Here is a 16,216-nt window from a genome sequence, read left to right on the forward strand (position 1 = left end):
GTAAAAATGTTGTACAATGTAGGCGAGGTGCTGGACCCTTGTTGGACTCCACAGTGGATGGTGGTCGGGGCAGCACAGGCATGGTCAGAAAGCACTCTCAGAAGTATTCCTTCCAGGAAGTGGCTTCCTGAGAGAATAGGGAAGCATCCCTGAGATGTCGGCAGAGGGTCTTGTGATGTACCAGATCAAAAGCTGCCAACAAGTCAAGGACCAGGAGCAGCACTGGCTTACCTTTGTCCTTAATTTCTCCTAACTGGTTTTTCAGGTCGAGTAGGGCTGACTCTGTTCCGTGTCATGGACGGAAGCCTGATTGCCTCTTACCAAGGATATTGTTGGTTTCGAAGAAATGTTGGATTTGTATGTAGGCAGCCTTGTCCAAGATTGTTTGCAGAAATGGCACGGTACTTATGGGTCTGTAGTTATTTGGCGAATCTGGATCCAAGGAGTTTTTTTAGCAGAGGGCGAACCCATGACTCTTTGAGGGGGTGGTGCGGCATTGCCCAAGGGAAACGAGACATTGGTGAAAGCTGTAAGGAATGGGGCTAGTGAGTCTGCACTGTCTTTTATGAGGTTAAAAAGGCAGCTATCCCCCTTGCAGAGAGATGGTTTGATTTGCTTCATGATGGCTAAAACTTCTCGTATGGAGAAGCACTTTTTATCTTTGTTGTTAGGCTTCATGCAAGGTGTCGTAGGTGGGCTAGCTTTAGGTAGTGCTTTGTAGTGCAAGTTGATTTTTTTCTGGAGGAGGTTGATTTATTCAGCATGACAGACTGGATATTGGTGCACCAGGCCTCATCTTTCACGGTTTCTTGGGTGTTGGTGGATGGGGCAGTCAATTCCTTGTATATAGCGAATAACTCCATAGATTCAGATTTAGCATTTGAGATTCTAGAGTTATAGGCTGCTGCTTTGCTACCTGATGGCTGTTTTGTATTGTGTGGCCAGTGTTTTGTAGGCCTCTAATGTGGAATTGTGAGGGGAGGCTAGCCACTTGGTAAGCGCAGAGCGTTTCTGTGAGCGAAGTTTTAGTAGTTCTTGAGTGAACCATGAGTTGGAGTGTTTATTTGATTTTGCTTTCTTTCTCTCTAGTGGGGCAATGGTCTCTACTGCTGCTTTGGTTGTAGTGTTGTAGAGTTCTACAAGTGCCAGGGGGTCATTTGAGAATGGGGTTTCAGTGCTGAGGCCTCTAGGAGGGGGAGGATGCTGTCTTTAGTCAGGAGCCTTGCAGATCTTGCTAGTTCTGGGGGGGCTGGCCGGTTCGGTTTGGTAGTGTTAGTGGTAGGGGTGAAGAAGTGTTTAAGGTTGTGGTCGGTCCAGGGGCAGGGGGCGTTGGAGCTGATATCTACCACACAGTTGTGGTTGGCTATCCAGTCTAGAATACAACCTCTTTTGTGAATCGGGTCAGTGACTCTTTGGAGGAATTTCATTTCATGGAGTGCTTTGGCCAAGGATTTGCCTTGTTTGTCTCTCGTATCATTGAAGCCAAGGTTAAGGTCACCCAGAGGGATGGATTTTGTAGAATTGTTTAGGTTATCTCCTAGCAGGTGTAGGAAATTCCCTTGAAAGTCGAGTAATGGGCATGGGGCCGGTAGATGATATGGAGGGTGATGGTATTACTGGGTGAGAGGGAAAGTTTTGGAGAGAGGTTATCTGCGTTCTCACATATTGAAGAGTTAATTTGTCTAATGGCAAGTGAGTCTTTAGCTATACGGGCCACACCCCCTCCTTTTCTAATTGTTCTGTCCTGGCAGAAGATAGGGTAGCCTGGTGGGACGGCTAGACATGTCTCTGGTCCTGATGCATCATGGAGCCATGTTTCAGTGATGGTGAGTATGTCAAGATCCAGGTCAGTGAGGGGGTCATGAAATTCAATGGCATGTGCTGGAAGCGAACAAGCATTGACAAGGGCACATTGCAGTGCAGTGGGTGAAGGTGCTACTGTATTCTTGTTTTTGGAACGGGATGAGGACCTTGTATCCTTGTTTAGGTTAGGTAGGGCAGTAGGCCTCTGGGGGGGAAGGAGTTGTTGCCACCCTAGGCAGTGGGCCTAGGGTGGCATGGAATAAGTTGGGGAATCCCTGTGTGGCATTTTAAAATTCCTAGGATACCAACTAACGGGTAGGTAGGGTTGTTAGTATAGTTGGGCGTCAGGATGTGTAAGGCAGAGGGGCAATTAGGCTAAGCACCAATTAGGCAAGCATAGGAGCACAGTGGCAATACAAATCAGTCTGAGCACCAATTAGGCAAACATAGGAGCGCAGTGGCAATACAAATCAGGCTGAGCACCAATTAGGCAAGCATAGGAGCACAGTGGCAAAACAAATGAGTCTGAGCACCAATTAGGGGCAAGCATAGGAGGACAGTGGCAGTTGTTATTAAATGAAGCACTGCAAAGACATAAGTACGTTTGCGGATGCATACTCTTACCTAAGATGTTGCAATGCAATATAGTGGCTGTAAGTACCTATGGGAGAAGGTATGGTGCAGCCAGTTAGCTCTGCTATGATTGCGTGTCAATACACAGAGCATGTAGAGTGCATGTCGTAGGAGTAGCAGGCGAGGATAACGTCCATAGAAGTGTTAGGTTGTGCGCCTTGCGTACGGTGCAGCCAGAGCGGCACTAGCGATGAGGGTAGTGATCAATACTGGCGTGACTCCCAATGAGGCAGTGGACGCCAGCAGCGAGGGGGAAGCGGCAGGACAGAGGGCAGCTAGGCTGGAGTGGTGATGAGCAAAGGTAGTACTTACAATTTGCGGGGTGAAGTATCTGAGGCTTTAGTAGGCAAGGGTCAGTCAGGGGTGGGACAGCAGGGCAGGCAGAGTAACTTGCCAACGGCATGAACGGCCCAGAAAGGCACAGACAGGCCCTCAAGTTGCGACTCTTCAGCTGCGTGCTGGCTTCCGCCTGCCGGCTAGGGTTAAAGGCTGGTGTGACAGCTAATCAGGATGAGGCTGCTCGAGGACCAAGGAGCCTCTGGATGGGGGCCGAGAAAGATGTGGCCATTTTGGGCAATGCTGTGTTGTTTGCAAAGGAAACGAAGGCTGAATCTGTTGCTGCTTTCTCTACGATATTTCTGTGGATTCTCCTTATGTGCTGCTCATCAGTAAACAGCAATCAATTGTGGAGAAAAGTGGAGGAGGCTCAGTTGGCTACCTTGCTGGAACATGGAGGTACACACAAAGTTTGTGAGAATGCTGAGGCGGGGTGAGCTGTTCCGTGGTGCTCCTGGGTTCTGGGGTCTGGATGGGAGAGGACTCCGGCCCTCTCACGAGCAGGCGAGTGGGATGCAGAGTGTGAACAACAAAGCACAGACAGGCCCTTAAGATGCACCCCTTTGGGTGTGTGGTCGGCTTCCTTTAGTGCTGCTTTTAAATTTAAAGCCTCTTTGTCGCATGTGTCTCCTTTCCAAAGGTTGAGATCACCCAGAAATAAGGTTGACAAATTTGGGCTAATAATGTTGTTAAGTAGACCTACGATTTCTTCATTGAAATCTGGCATGTCACATGAGGGACGGTAAATGAGTACAATGTTGACACATTTGTATGGGGAAGGGGTCATTTTAATATGTAAAATTTCACATCCCGTACAGGAGATGGTGGCGGGAAATATGCCTTAATTAGATCTTGCAAAATTAGATCTTGCAATCATGGCTACCCCCTCCTTCATTACCTTCCGAACGATTTGCATTATAAAATATGTATCCTGGTAGGGAAGCCAGTGAGATGGAGGGGCCACTGGTATCTTGAATCCAGGTCTCTTTCATGCAAAGTATATCTGTTTTGCTAGGTAAAATGTAGTTGTGAAGATCTTCTGGATGTTTAACCATTGAGCGGGTGTTAAGGAGGGTGAGATTCAGTGTACTTGGTTGTACCATATCCCAGGGCTGGGTCAGTTTGCTAGTGTGCTGCGTGGTCCTAAGTGGTGGCAACACCACCTTATTGTCATGGGTGCGGGTCTCTGAAATTGTTTTTCCTGATGGGTTTAATTCCTGAATTGGGGGTTCCTGTGTGTTCCTGCTGAGAGTGTGACTCAGTTCAACCTTTAATGAGGAAATGGAGGAGAGTGCTTCTGGAACTCCATTTTCTGCAGGGTTGGCCTGGGGGCTATCCAGAATAGTTCGCTTTAGTCTCTCAATTCATTCCAAAGGATTTAGGCGCAGTTTCAAAGGCTTGTTCCTAATAAACCCCATATTCCACTTACGCTTACTGTAAAGTTAGGTAATGAAAGCAGGAGTACAGTCCTTTGCAGCTGAGACATGTCGAGGACCGGCGAAGACCGTCTTGTTGCAGAAGTACTGGTGCTGAAGTGCCTGAGGGATCGCTATATGAAGCCCTGGGGATCTTGGGAAGTGTAGTTCCTGGCCCGTTTATCAGGTTGCCAAAAGAAATACAGCAAAGTGATGTTTCCTTAGTAACTGTGGGTAATGCTGCAGTTAGAATCACTCATACACACAGACCTATCTAACTAATGTAAGGGCTTTCTCTCACTACTGTGCTGCTAAAATACTAATCTTAAACAATATCGCGCAAGAAAATGTTAACAATGGTAACAAGCGTGGCAGAAGCTAAGGAGACAGCAAAACCTAGTGTTGTGCTTCCTGCGAGTCAGGTCAATTTCAGTTAGAGTCAGTTACAGATTTAAAAGCAGAGAGTGATGGTAGCGACTCTATCAGGTCTCCAATTAGAATATTAAGGGTTTTACAAAGCAAGAGGAAACAATGCATGCTTCTAACCGCTCGCCTCAAAAAACAATGCCTAAATCCAAAAAAGGCTTTTGTGCTCATAAGCCCGGCAAAGACTGGCTTGTTGCAGAAGCGCCGGACTGAAGCGCCTGAGGGTTCGCTATATGCAGCTCTGGGGAACTTGGGAAGTGTAGTTTCCCGGCCCGTTTATCAGGTTGCCAAAAGAAATACAGCAAAGTGATGTTTCCTTAGTTACTGTGGGTAACGCTGCAAGTAGATTCACGCATACAGCGAGACCTATCTAGCTAATGTAAGTGCTTTCTCTCACTGCTGTGCTGCTGAGCTACTAATCTTAAACAATCTTGCTTAAGAAATTGGTAACAATGGTAACAAGCGCTGCAGACACTAAGGAGACAACACAACATAGTGTTGTGCTTCCTGTGAGTCAGGTCAATTTCAGTTGCAGTTGGTTACAGATTTGAAAGCAGAGCGCAATGGTAGCGACTTGATCAGTTCTGAAATTAGTATATTAAGGGTTGTACAAAGCAAGAGGAAACAATGCGTGCATCTAACCGCTCACCTCAAAAAACAATAACTGAGTCCGAAAAAGGCGAGTCAGGTCAATTTCAGATGCAGTTAGTTACAGATTTAAAAGTAAATATAAGCAAATATGGCCTCTATTGTGGCTCGGCAACAATATTTTTACTCACGGGTGGCTCAGCAACAGACACTTTAGTGTATTTTGTGTATTTTGTGACTCAACAAAATAAATGTGTGCACAATGAATGAGGGACGAGTTTTGCGTAGCTGTGTACAGAGGACGTTTGTCTACGTCATGCACTAACATCATGACATGGTGCATTGTATAGCATTCACAGCTGCTGATGTCAGACAGAGTGAAGGGGGCATGATTTATTGCAGCCAGGACACATGACATTAGGGTGATCCCACAACAGAGTAGATGATCACAACATGGCAGTTGGGGAACCGTGCAGTTTGCAGATATTATTGCCACAAAATGTAAGGTAAGGTGCACGTAAAGAAAAATGTAACAGATCGATTAATGGTCCACAATAGATGTATTTGTGGTTGGTCAATTATAATACCTCAACACCCAGGCCATCACATCGCCCCCACTCCACCTGACTCGCTAGACGCCGTTCTCCCCTCTCCTTCCTGCCACCCTGTACAGCTGTGCCCCTCCTCTGTGCCCCTCTGTCCTCCCCCTGCTGTATATCTTTTCTGTTCTATACCTCTGTAAAGCACTCCATTACGCATCTGTATTATTGTATACCTCTGTAAAGCGCTCCGCTGCTTCTTGAAGCATTGTCTGTGCTCAATGAATACTGTAATAATGATAATAAGGAGTGCATCCCTCCATTAAGGAATTTCAGGCCTGGTGAATTATGGCCCCAGGGTATAAGTCCCAAAAGAAGTCTGCCTGCTTAATTTTGGATGAGTTGTAGTTGATTTAGTTGTTTTCTGTACTGTAGTCTATGCCCCGGAAGACAAGTGCTCTGGTCACTTGCATTTTTTGTGCCATTTCCAAGTAGGGGAGAATTCCTTCAAGGATGTGCAACTGGAAGTGCAGATTTGAGGGTAGTCAGTCTATTAATGGTTGCAGTGAGAGTTTAGTGTTAAAAATGTTACCTCGATTCTTGACTTCGCCCGATGGGATGGGTGCGTGGTACCCATGAAGGTGGCCATTTGAAAGTTAGCGTTGCAGGAGTTGAGATCCCAAAGAAGATCATCTCTGTTTAAGTTCAGGAGGGAACTTAAAATGCGGCTTTGGAGTATACCTGATCGGAAACACAACTCCAAACTTAACAGAGCACCTATCTGAGAAATGAGACCATTATGAACTGTACTCTATCTTTTTAATCCTTCATCCCCCACATCACTTCACTGTAACACCCAAGATAACGCACAGTTAGCCTTTCCTACTGTGTCACAATCCATTGTGTATGTAGTGCTTTCCGCTGCTTCTGAAGGCTGAGTCCATGCTCCACAAATTCCCCAAAACATAAAGAATAAAAAAAACTCAGACTTTACAGATAACTTTCACAAGAGTGTTTATGGGGCATTGTAATAAGTCCTGGCAAGAGATTCTTGCCAACATTATTATTATGCTCTCAACGACAACAACTTTGAAAATGGCATCGTGGAACACCCGAGGATTCAAACACCTGATGAAAACAGGAAAAACTAATCTAGGAGACTTCGACATTCTAGCACTACAAGAAACCTGGCTTACAACCTCGCCAGCTTTAGACGGCTACGAACTGACAACCTCAAAAGCCGTAAGAGGAAAATCGGGCCGTCCATCTGGAGGCCTCCTGATCGCAGTTCGAACAGGAAGCGGTCTGGAAATAGACAAAGAGCTATCTTCCTCACAGAACCATCTATCAATTAAGGTGAAGTGGACCCGACAAAACACGATCACGAACAAAAGCTGGGAAACCCTGATCGTAATAATAACAACGTACTGGAACCCAGACAAAATCTCAGATGACGATTTTCTTCGTATAATTGAAACAGAAATAGACGAGACCCAAATAAACTCCGAAACCACTGAATTAATTATCTGCCGAGACCTGAATGCTAAATGCCCCCATAAAAGCTCTTACCCAACAGCACCCAACAGTGAGACAAGAGGAGACTCAAGAGGCAAAAATGGCTAAAATTAATGGACTCCAGAAACCTCCATAACACGGCATTGCTGTCAACAACAAAACCCCTAATTCCAACTTGGGAAAGAGCATCTCAAGCGGGAACAATCGACTATATATTTGCTTCAGAAGGTATGTTAGAACTCATATCCTCATTTGAGGTCCTACGCACAGAGGAAAGCGATCATAACATCCTTCTAATATCATGGACCACACAACGCCCAGTCAAACACGTAATGTCGGAAGAAGTGGAAGTAACAACCCAAGGCAATCGCCTAAGACTGAACGCTGAAAGGATAAAAGATCTGGCACAAAAGTACAAAAAGAAACTTGCCAAAGAGCCTAATCGGTGTAAAACTGAACCAGACTACCAACCCCTGTTAATTCAATACCAGACAAACCCCACAACGGGTCAGAAAAAAGACAACCCCCAAAGACATCATAAGTACGATAAACTATTGGTACTCAAGCGCCGTGCACTAAGGAAACTAAAACGCCTTGCAGCAAAATCAAGATCGATACTTATGGAAAAAAAAATAAGAGAAGAAACAGCAAATTATAAAGCTTGGTTAAAATCTTACCGCATTCTACTATACCAACAAGACTCAGAAGAAATGCTCAAAAAGGTAATGGGAAGAAACTCCAGAGATTTCTGGTCACTCATAAAAAAGATAGACCGCAACCAGGCCAACAACCTACCCAACACAGTGAGTGAAGAAAGATGGACGACCCACTTTTCCACCCTATTCCAAAACCCCAACGGACTACAAACCCTAAACACTGCTAACGACAATTCAAATTGGGAAGACATCTCCGACATTGAAGATATAGAAGATGCAATCCGCAAACTAAAGCCTAGTCGTGCGCCCGGACCAGATGGAATAACAAATGTAGACTTAAAAAACAACCCAAAAGAATGGGCTGAGTTTATAAGCCTGGTTTTCGAAACGGTAACAACCTCAAAATTGATAGCCCGCTCATGGACAAAGGCCACAGTAGTCCCGATCTTCAAAAAGGGCGACAGAACTGATCCCACTAACTACCACCCAATAGCACTATTAGATACCATCGGGAAAATCTTTGGCTCACTGTTGCTAAAAGGCTTCCAAAGGTGGGCTTCAACCTCACCCAACTGGGATCCCCTCCAATCAGGCTTTACGAAGAACACTGGCACACAAGTAAACATCATGATACTCAATATCATAAAGAACAAAACTCGAGCACAGCAACGTAAGGTCTTCATAGCCTTTGTGGACTTAACACAGGCCTTTGACAAAATCGACCGAAGCAGGCTATGGGCCAAACTGGAACAATGGAAATGCCCACCCCAATTACTAGAGCCTTTAAAGGCACTGCATCAAGACACATCAATGAGGGTAAAACTAAACCACGCTGGAACTCTATCAAAAGAAATCACAATCAGCAGAGGCGTAAAGCAAGGATGCCCGTTGGCTCCAGCACTTTTTATGGCTTTCATTGGGGATTACAAAGACTCCGGTAAAGATCTCAGAACCTTCGCACCAAAACTGGGTGTTAACCTAACTCCAAGGCTTCTCTACGCAGATGATATTATACTCCTTGATCAAACCCCTGTTGGGCTGCAACGCCAACTAAACAACTTAGCAAACTATATTTCAGAAAACAACCTCGAAATAAACAAGGAGAAAACAAAAATTCTGATCCTCGAGAAATCAACTGCTAGAAAAAAAACATTCCACTGGTCAATCGAGAACACCAAAATTGAAGTGGTAAAAGAGTTCAAATATCTTGGAGTACTAATTGACAGCTCAGGCAACGAAATAAGAATGCAACACAATCTTTGGGAAAAGACCAGAAAACTAACAGCTCAGGGTCGAGCAATGGACAGGAAATTTGGCCGCTTCTCTTTGCTCCCAATCATAAAGTTTTTCAAGGGCAAAGTGGTTCCAGCGCTGACATATGGTGGGGAAGCCTTCCTGACAATCCCAAAAACCATCTGGGACAAGTTGGAGGGCTACTTTTGGCGAGAAGTAATGCAATTCCCAAAATCAACAGCGATAGCGGCAATCCGAAGAGAACTAGGACTAACTTCACTGAGAGCGACAGTGGATGCAAATGAAATGTTGCTATATAGGAAAATAATCATGCCAGATGCTCCAAGTCAGTACAAACTAATCAATCAAGAAATTCAAAGAGGAAACTGCAAATCGTTATCCGCCTGGGCGAAAAAAAAAGGAAAATACTCTGATAGAACTCGGTTTCACCAAAGAAGAACTTTTCCTCACCCCCAACAAAATCAAAAAGAAAATGGATCTTCAAGGCTGGATACTCACGCAAGAAAAAGCAACAACAGATAAACTTCTCGCCCATTTGCCGCAACACACAAAAAAACTAAACGATCACCCACTAATCGTGAGAAGATTTCCTGACAAAACAACAAGACATCTGTTTTTAAGGGCACGACTAAACCTCTTACCAACAAACGAAATTAGAGCATTGAGAGGTCTGTCCAACGTGAGTACTTGCAGACTGTGCAAAGATCCTACACAAACCGAAACAATATGCCATCTTTTAATATCCTGCACAAAAACAATCGACCTAAGGCAAGCATTTTTACTCCCGCTACTAAAGCCCTCTGTTTTACAAGAAGAAGAAGTCTGGTGGAACCGACTCATAAGTGGTAACAAAACATCTTGGACGATTGCAGCAGCAAAGATCATAGACTTATCCTTGGCAAAATGCCTCAAAGAAGATAACCTCCAAGCATCTGTAAATCAAACGTTTTTACTCGCAGAGTAACTCACTCCCAACACAAAAGACGAAGATCTTTCCTGCACAGACCGAGCAGCTTTTTGTAAAATCAAAGAAATTTGATAAACACAAAATAAAAAAAATAAATTAAAAAAAATTACTGTAATCCTCTTTCAAAGGTATACGACTTCCTCTTCCCCTCCTTTCCCATTTCCTCCACGCTGAAAAGCCTTAACTAAAAATAAAGGTCCTTCATCCTATTCACTCTTGTTCCTTATAAAGTGCTCTGATACGCCCTGGAGTGAAAGAATGCTATGTAAAAAGTGCATACGCTGGTGTAGGGTTTACATCCTCACGCGGGAGCAGCAATGGCGTCCCACTTGCCACGTAGCAGCCTGGCTTCAGATAAGGTCTCATAGGGGAATGTAATGTCTTTCTGGTTTGTAAACGTTAATGTAAAGCTACTCAGGCAAAAATAAGCTTTGAGTCTCCACTAATAACCGGGTTCATTGGGTCCTTCTTTCAAAGGAGTGAAGATTTAATCTCTCATTCGATTGTAATTAAGATGAGTTATAAGTAATTTCATAATCAACATTGCAAGGATTGCTGGGCTATACTGTGTGGTAATGGCACACTGCCCAAATTAATATAGCTGACGACAGCATCAGTCTTTAACATGGCCATTGGGTTTCAGGGGAGCAATCGTATGTATTTCACCCAGGGATACCACTGCCCAAATTTTAGAGCAGCGGCATTGAAAGGGTATTAACATTGTAAAACATAAGATTTCCGGGATGGAGGCGGGGCAACCACATACCTAGTGTCCCTGGATAGGTGGTTGAACCAATCTCGACATTTTTAATATTAGCTCAATTTGCTAATGTGTAGGATTCTCAGGGGGCATTTGTTTGTTGTGAAAACCAAGCCAGAGCCCCTCGGTCATTCCTTTTGAAGCAGTCAACAAGGTGTAGAAGTGCTGGATTGGGAGACAGGAGGGTTTGGTGGCTAAATGAGCATGAGTTCGTTTTTGAGGAAATGGGGCAGATTTGGGGCCAGTAGAGGCTTGAGGCAGGGGGTGTTATGATATGATATATGTCATTTATAACACACCTGTACATAAGTGTTTCTATGCGTGACAAGACAAGGAGGGGTAGACAGAGGGAGGATAAAACAAACAATCTTACTAGGCCTTGTATCATTCAGATCCTGCAAGTTCTAGGGGGAGGGAAGAGGAGAAATACAAGGGGGAGGGAGGAAAGGGAGAGTGCAATGGCAAGAACGCATTAAGTGCTGCCAGGGTGGTGGCTCAAGTGAGCACAAAGAGGCAGGGAACTGTGGGGTTGCAGATACAGTCCCTAAGTGGGTGGGCACCCGGAGAAAGTTCAAGGGGCTACTACTGGTCACAGGTCGTGCAGGAGCCAGGTGCCCATGAGGTGCAGTGGGTTGCCAGGTAACCTGTTAGCACAGCAGACAGGAGCATCATCAAGGAGGAGAGAGAGAGAAATCAGAAGCGAAAAGGGAGGACTTAAGTTGCTTCCAGGACCTTAGCTGGTCCTGCTCAAGTTTGAGAGCAGCAGGGAGACTGTTCCAGAGAGAGGCCCCAGCCGAGGACAGAGATCTGACCCTCAGAGAGTTGGAGGTGGATGAGCAGAGGGCTTGGTAAGGAAGATGCTTACGAAGAGAGAGTTGGATGTAGTGTGGTCCCTGGTCTCAGAAAGCCTTGTGGACGATCCAGAGTCTTGAACTTGATCCTTACAGCCACCAGCAGCCAGTGGAGAGATTTCAGGGCTGTAGAGATATGATCACTGGGCTTGAGGCTAAGGACAAGTCTCACAGTCCTCTTCTGGATTAGTTGCAAAGAGCAAAAAGTAGAGGCAGACAGATTTGGAAAGAGGCTGTTGCAGTAGTCCAGCCTAGAGAGAACCAGGGCTCTGGAGACAGTGAGCTTCTGGGGGAAAGAGAGAAAAGGAAGAATACCTCTGAGCAGGTGCAGCTAGTGGTGTGACTTCTTAGAGATGTCAGAGATGTGAGGAGAGAAGGAGAGGTAGGAGTCGAAGATGACACCCAGGTTCTTTGCCTCACAGGGAGGTGCAGGTGGAGGGCCTAGGGTGGGCAGCTAGAGTGCAAGAGGGAAAGCGGGAGCAGAGGTCCCAATGAGAAGGATCTCAGTCTTACTGGCCTTAATGCAGAGATCATTGGGGCACAACATTCCTGAATCACAGATAGACAGTCAGGAATGAGCGAAAAATCAGAGGAGGCTGAGTGTTTTCTGCATAACACTGAAAGTTAGAACAGAAGGTAGAGATGAGGTGATCCAGAGGAGCCAAGTAATGGTTTAAGAGCAAGAGTAAGAGGTTAGAGCCCTGGGGAACACCACAAGTAGAGAGAAAGGTGGAGAGAGAACAGACCCAAGTTGGACCAGGGATGGTCTATCAGAGAGAAAGGAGGTCAACCATGTTAGGGCCTGGCCCGTGATGGCCATGTTGTCACAGAGACGATTGATCAGGATGGCATGGTTGACGTATCGAAAGCAGAGGATAGATCAAGGAGAATGAGGACGGAAGGAAGATTAGAGTCGAGATTAGAGAGCAGGTCTTCACAGGTGTTCCTGGAGAGCAGTTTCCAAGCTTCTGGTTGTCTAAAGCCAGACTGGTGGTCATGGAGAGTCAGCCAACAGATTCAGTATGGAGAGTAAGCTGCGAGATGGCCAGCTTTTCTAGGAATTTGCTCAAGGAAGGAGTGAAAGAGATCAGGCGGAAGTTTGCCCAAGAGGAAGGAGTGTCAGAGGTGTCCTTGAGGAGGGGGTACACAAGGGAGTGCTTTAGGGAAGAAGGGAAGGTTCCAGTGGCAAAAGAGTGATTGCAGAAATCGACTGTGTTGATGTTGTCCTTGATGGTTGTGGAGGATCAGGGGAGCACCTGCTTTGATGAGACTTTCTTAGATCGGACTTGTCTAGAAATATAATTGGGGTGAACACAGGGAAGGAGGAGGAGAGATGGCCAGAGGGGGGCGGGAGTGGTAGAAGGAGAGGAAGAGGAGATAGGGGACAGGATGTCCTGAGTTTTAGTGGTGAAGTGAGAAACCAGTGCCGTGCATAAGCCTTGGGTGGGAACAGGAGAGGTGGAGACTGCAGCAGGATTCGCCAGTTCCTTGCAGATATTGAACATTTTGGCCGAGTTGTTAGAAGCTACAGAGAAGCGGGCTTGGATGTAAGCTCTCCTCTTGAACAGGACAGAGAATCTATATTGCCTTTGGAGCAGGCAGATGGCCAATTTGTCGGAGGATGAGTCTGATGCCCTCCACTTCCTCTCAGCCCCACTACACTTGCGTTTAAGGGTGGCCAGATAGGAATCATACTAAGAATTGTACTTGGATGTGGGCTTCAAATGGATCCTCATGACAGGGGCAAGGACATCACGAGTGTTAGAGATTGAGAGATGCAGGTTGGAGAGGACTGTGTCAGAGTGTGAGTAAGCTGCAGGTGACGGAGAAGTAGAGAGGGTAGCGGCAAAAGCCTCCACTCACACATGCTTCATGGGCCGGATGACCGAGAAGGTGAGTGGCAGTGCTGGGGCTGGCTTTGCTTGGGGGACAGAGAGTGACAGGTGAGAGGAGACAAGAAAGTGCTCAGTCTAGGAGAGAGGAGTGGTTAGAGGGTTAGAGAGGGGAATGCCTGAGGAGATAAGAATGTTCAGGGTGTTCCCAGCAGAGTGTGCCAGGCCAGAGGGAAGAATATATATATATATATATATATATAGAGAGAGAGTCACAGAGGAGGGGCTAGAGGCATCCAAGTGGATGTTGAGATCTCTGAGTAGGAGAAGTTGGCCCACTCAAAGAGGAAGAAGGAAACTTGGCCAGGGTCCTGTAGATGGTGGCCATAGCAAGATGACAGGAGAGATAGTGAGCATGCAGACCAGGCATTCAAACGAGGTGTAGGTCTGCGTAGAAATGACAGAAGCAGGGACTGGGAAGATCAGGGCTACTCCACCTCCTGGGCGGTTGGTTCTGGGTTCGTAGAGGATCTTGTAGCCATCACAGAGGAGAGTTTCAAAACACGTGACATTGCTAGCCTTAAAGCATGTCTCTATGGGACCGGGCACATCCAGATCAAGTTCTTCGAGCAGTCGGCAGATGTCAGAGGAGTGTTTGACAGCAGAGCAAGAGTTAAAGGTTGCAACGTGGAGCAGATTGCCACATTTGAAAGACTTCCGTAGAGGGGTTCAAGCTTGAGGTATGCCCTGCGGCGGTGCTAGAGGTGCCCGGGAGTGGGCAGAGGAGGAGGAAGGAGATGTCAGAGAGGAAAAAGAGGGTGTCAGTGAGGTGGCCGAGGAAGGAGGAGGCAGAGCAACCAGATGAGCAGAGGAGGGTGCCACAGAGGTGCAAGGGAGCAGCTGTCAGATTGTTTGGAACCCAGGCCTACACTGGTAGGTATGGTGCACATTTTGAGTAATCTGCTTGGCATTGGGTGGCTAGACGTCCAAGTTTAGCTGGGATGGTCCAGGAATTAGGCTGTCTGGGCCACTGCCTTGACAGTTTTTTTAAATTTAAAAACCATGTCCTGCTTTTGGGAAAGAAAGGGTGCCTGCTGCAGAAATGCAACCATATAAACTGACATTTGATTAATAAACATATTAATTTGCCACCTTCCCATTATCACTGTTGTCAGATACCTCAGGGTAGCCTCGAACTGCCAACCTTTTGACTGGGTGTAGCAAACCCTGTAACAACAATCAAAGCAAAACCTCCTCAAAGCGCTATTGAGATAGAATGTTGCAACCGTGCAGTTTGTATATGTATGAAAAGTGCTGGAGATATGTATTTGAATGTTGGATCCCATGAGGGGTTGACAGAGGTGGGGGTGGGGTTCAATGGGCTTGGGGTACTACTCCTAATTTTATATTTTTGGCCTGTCCCTGATTTTTATTTTCAAAATCTGGTCACCCTAGCTTGGCAGAGGTGCCCCAGTGCTAATATTTGCATTTGATATACAGTCTACTATCACTGTTGTTGAAGGACAACCCAATAATTGTTCCCTGGCTCTGCATCAATCCATTCATCTGATAACAATCTATAAGATGAGCATCATACAAACTAGGAGTGATAGCCCCAACCAATGCAGAACACGTAGCTCACTCTCCCATTGACGCGTGTCAAGAACATCGCTCACATTCTCGGTGATCACCTCCAAACCACCACTCAGCTGTGTGGTCAGCCGCATCTTCTCAACTCAAGCATACAGCGTCTGACATTAACTTCCACTCTGTCTCACAACTAAGTCATTGGGCCTCATTACAAGGTCGCCGGTCAGGGAAATATGGTACTGGTAAGCTTGCCGGTACCATAGTTCATGGACCGGCAAACTATGAGTTCTGCATGCGGGTGCCATTACGGCTGCCAGTTCTGACCTGGCAGCCGTAACGGCACCCGCGAGTAGAACATGTTGGATGCACCGGCACCATTCTGAATGGTGCCGATGCATTGACCTCCCCATTCCCAGTGAGCCCTATTGGGCTCAAATTGGAATGGGGAGCATTCCATTCTGGCGCCTGCGAATGGGCAATTACCGGGTCTGGCAGGGCCATAATGACCCGGTAATTGCCCATTCGTGGGTGCCAGAATTTTTTGGAAGTTTGGTGGCACCCTGCCGGTTTTACCGGCAAGGCTACTGCCAAACAAATGAGGCCCACTGTTCCTCATTACAGTGTCGTTTTCGGTGGTAACACTTTAAGGCTATCATTACTAAGGCTTGCAATCCAGCCACACCAGCTACATACTGCAGGTTGATCCTTCGCTTGACCTCTGAACTCTGAATTCACTGGTGCGGTAAACAGGACAATCATTTTACTGCCACCAAAAAATGTCAGTAACGGAATTGCTGAGACTTTTTTTAGTGTAATGACAAACTCCGAATCTGCCGGATAGATTTTTGTCCTGGGATCCAACATGTTCCAGTTCTAACATTTTGCCTGTACGGATCCTTAATATTCATTTTCTGTTTGAAAAACCTTACAATAATGCAGCAATCATATGAAATTGCTTGTGGATAAGATTAAAAGGCAAAAACGTTATCATGTTTAGAGAAGAAACATAAATGAACAGATCACACTCAATATCCTCGTTCAGCCTTTAAGT

The sequence above is a fragment of the Ambystoma mexicanum genome, chromosome 7p (assembly GCF_040938575.1).
Source record: "Ambystoma mexicanum isolate Mex_15411 chromosome 7p, UKY_AmexF1_1, whole genome shotgun sequence".
NCBI lineage: Eukaryota > Metazoa > Chordata > Amphibia > Caudata > Ambystomatidae > Ambystoma > Ambystoma mexicanum.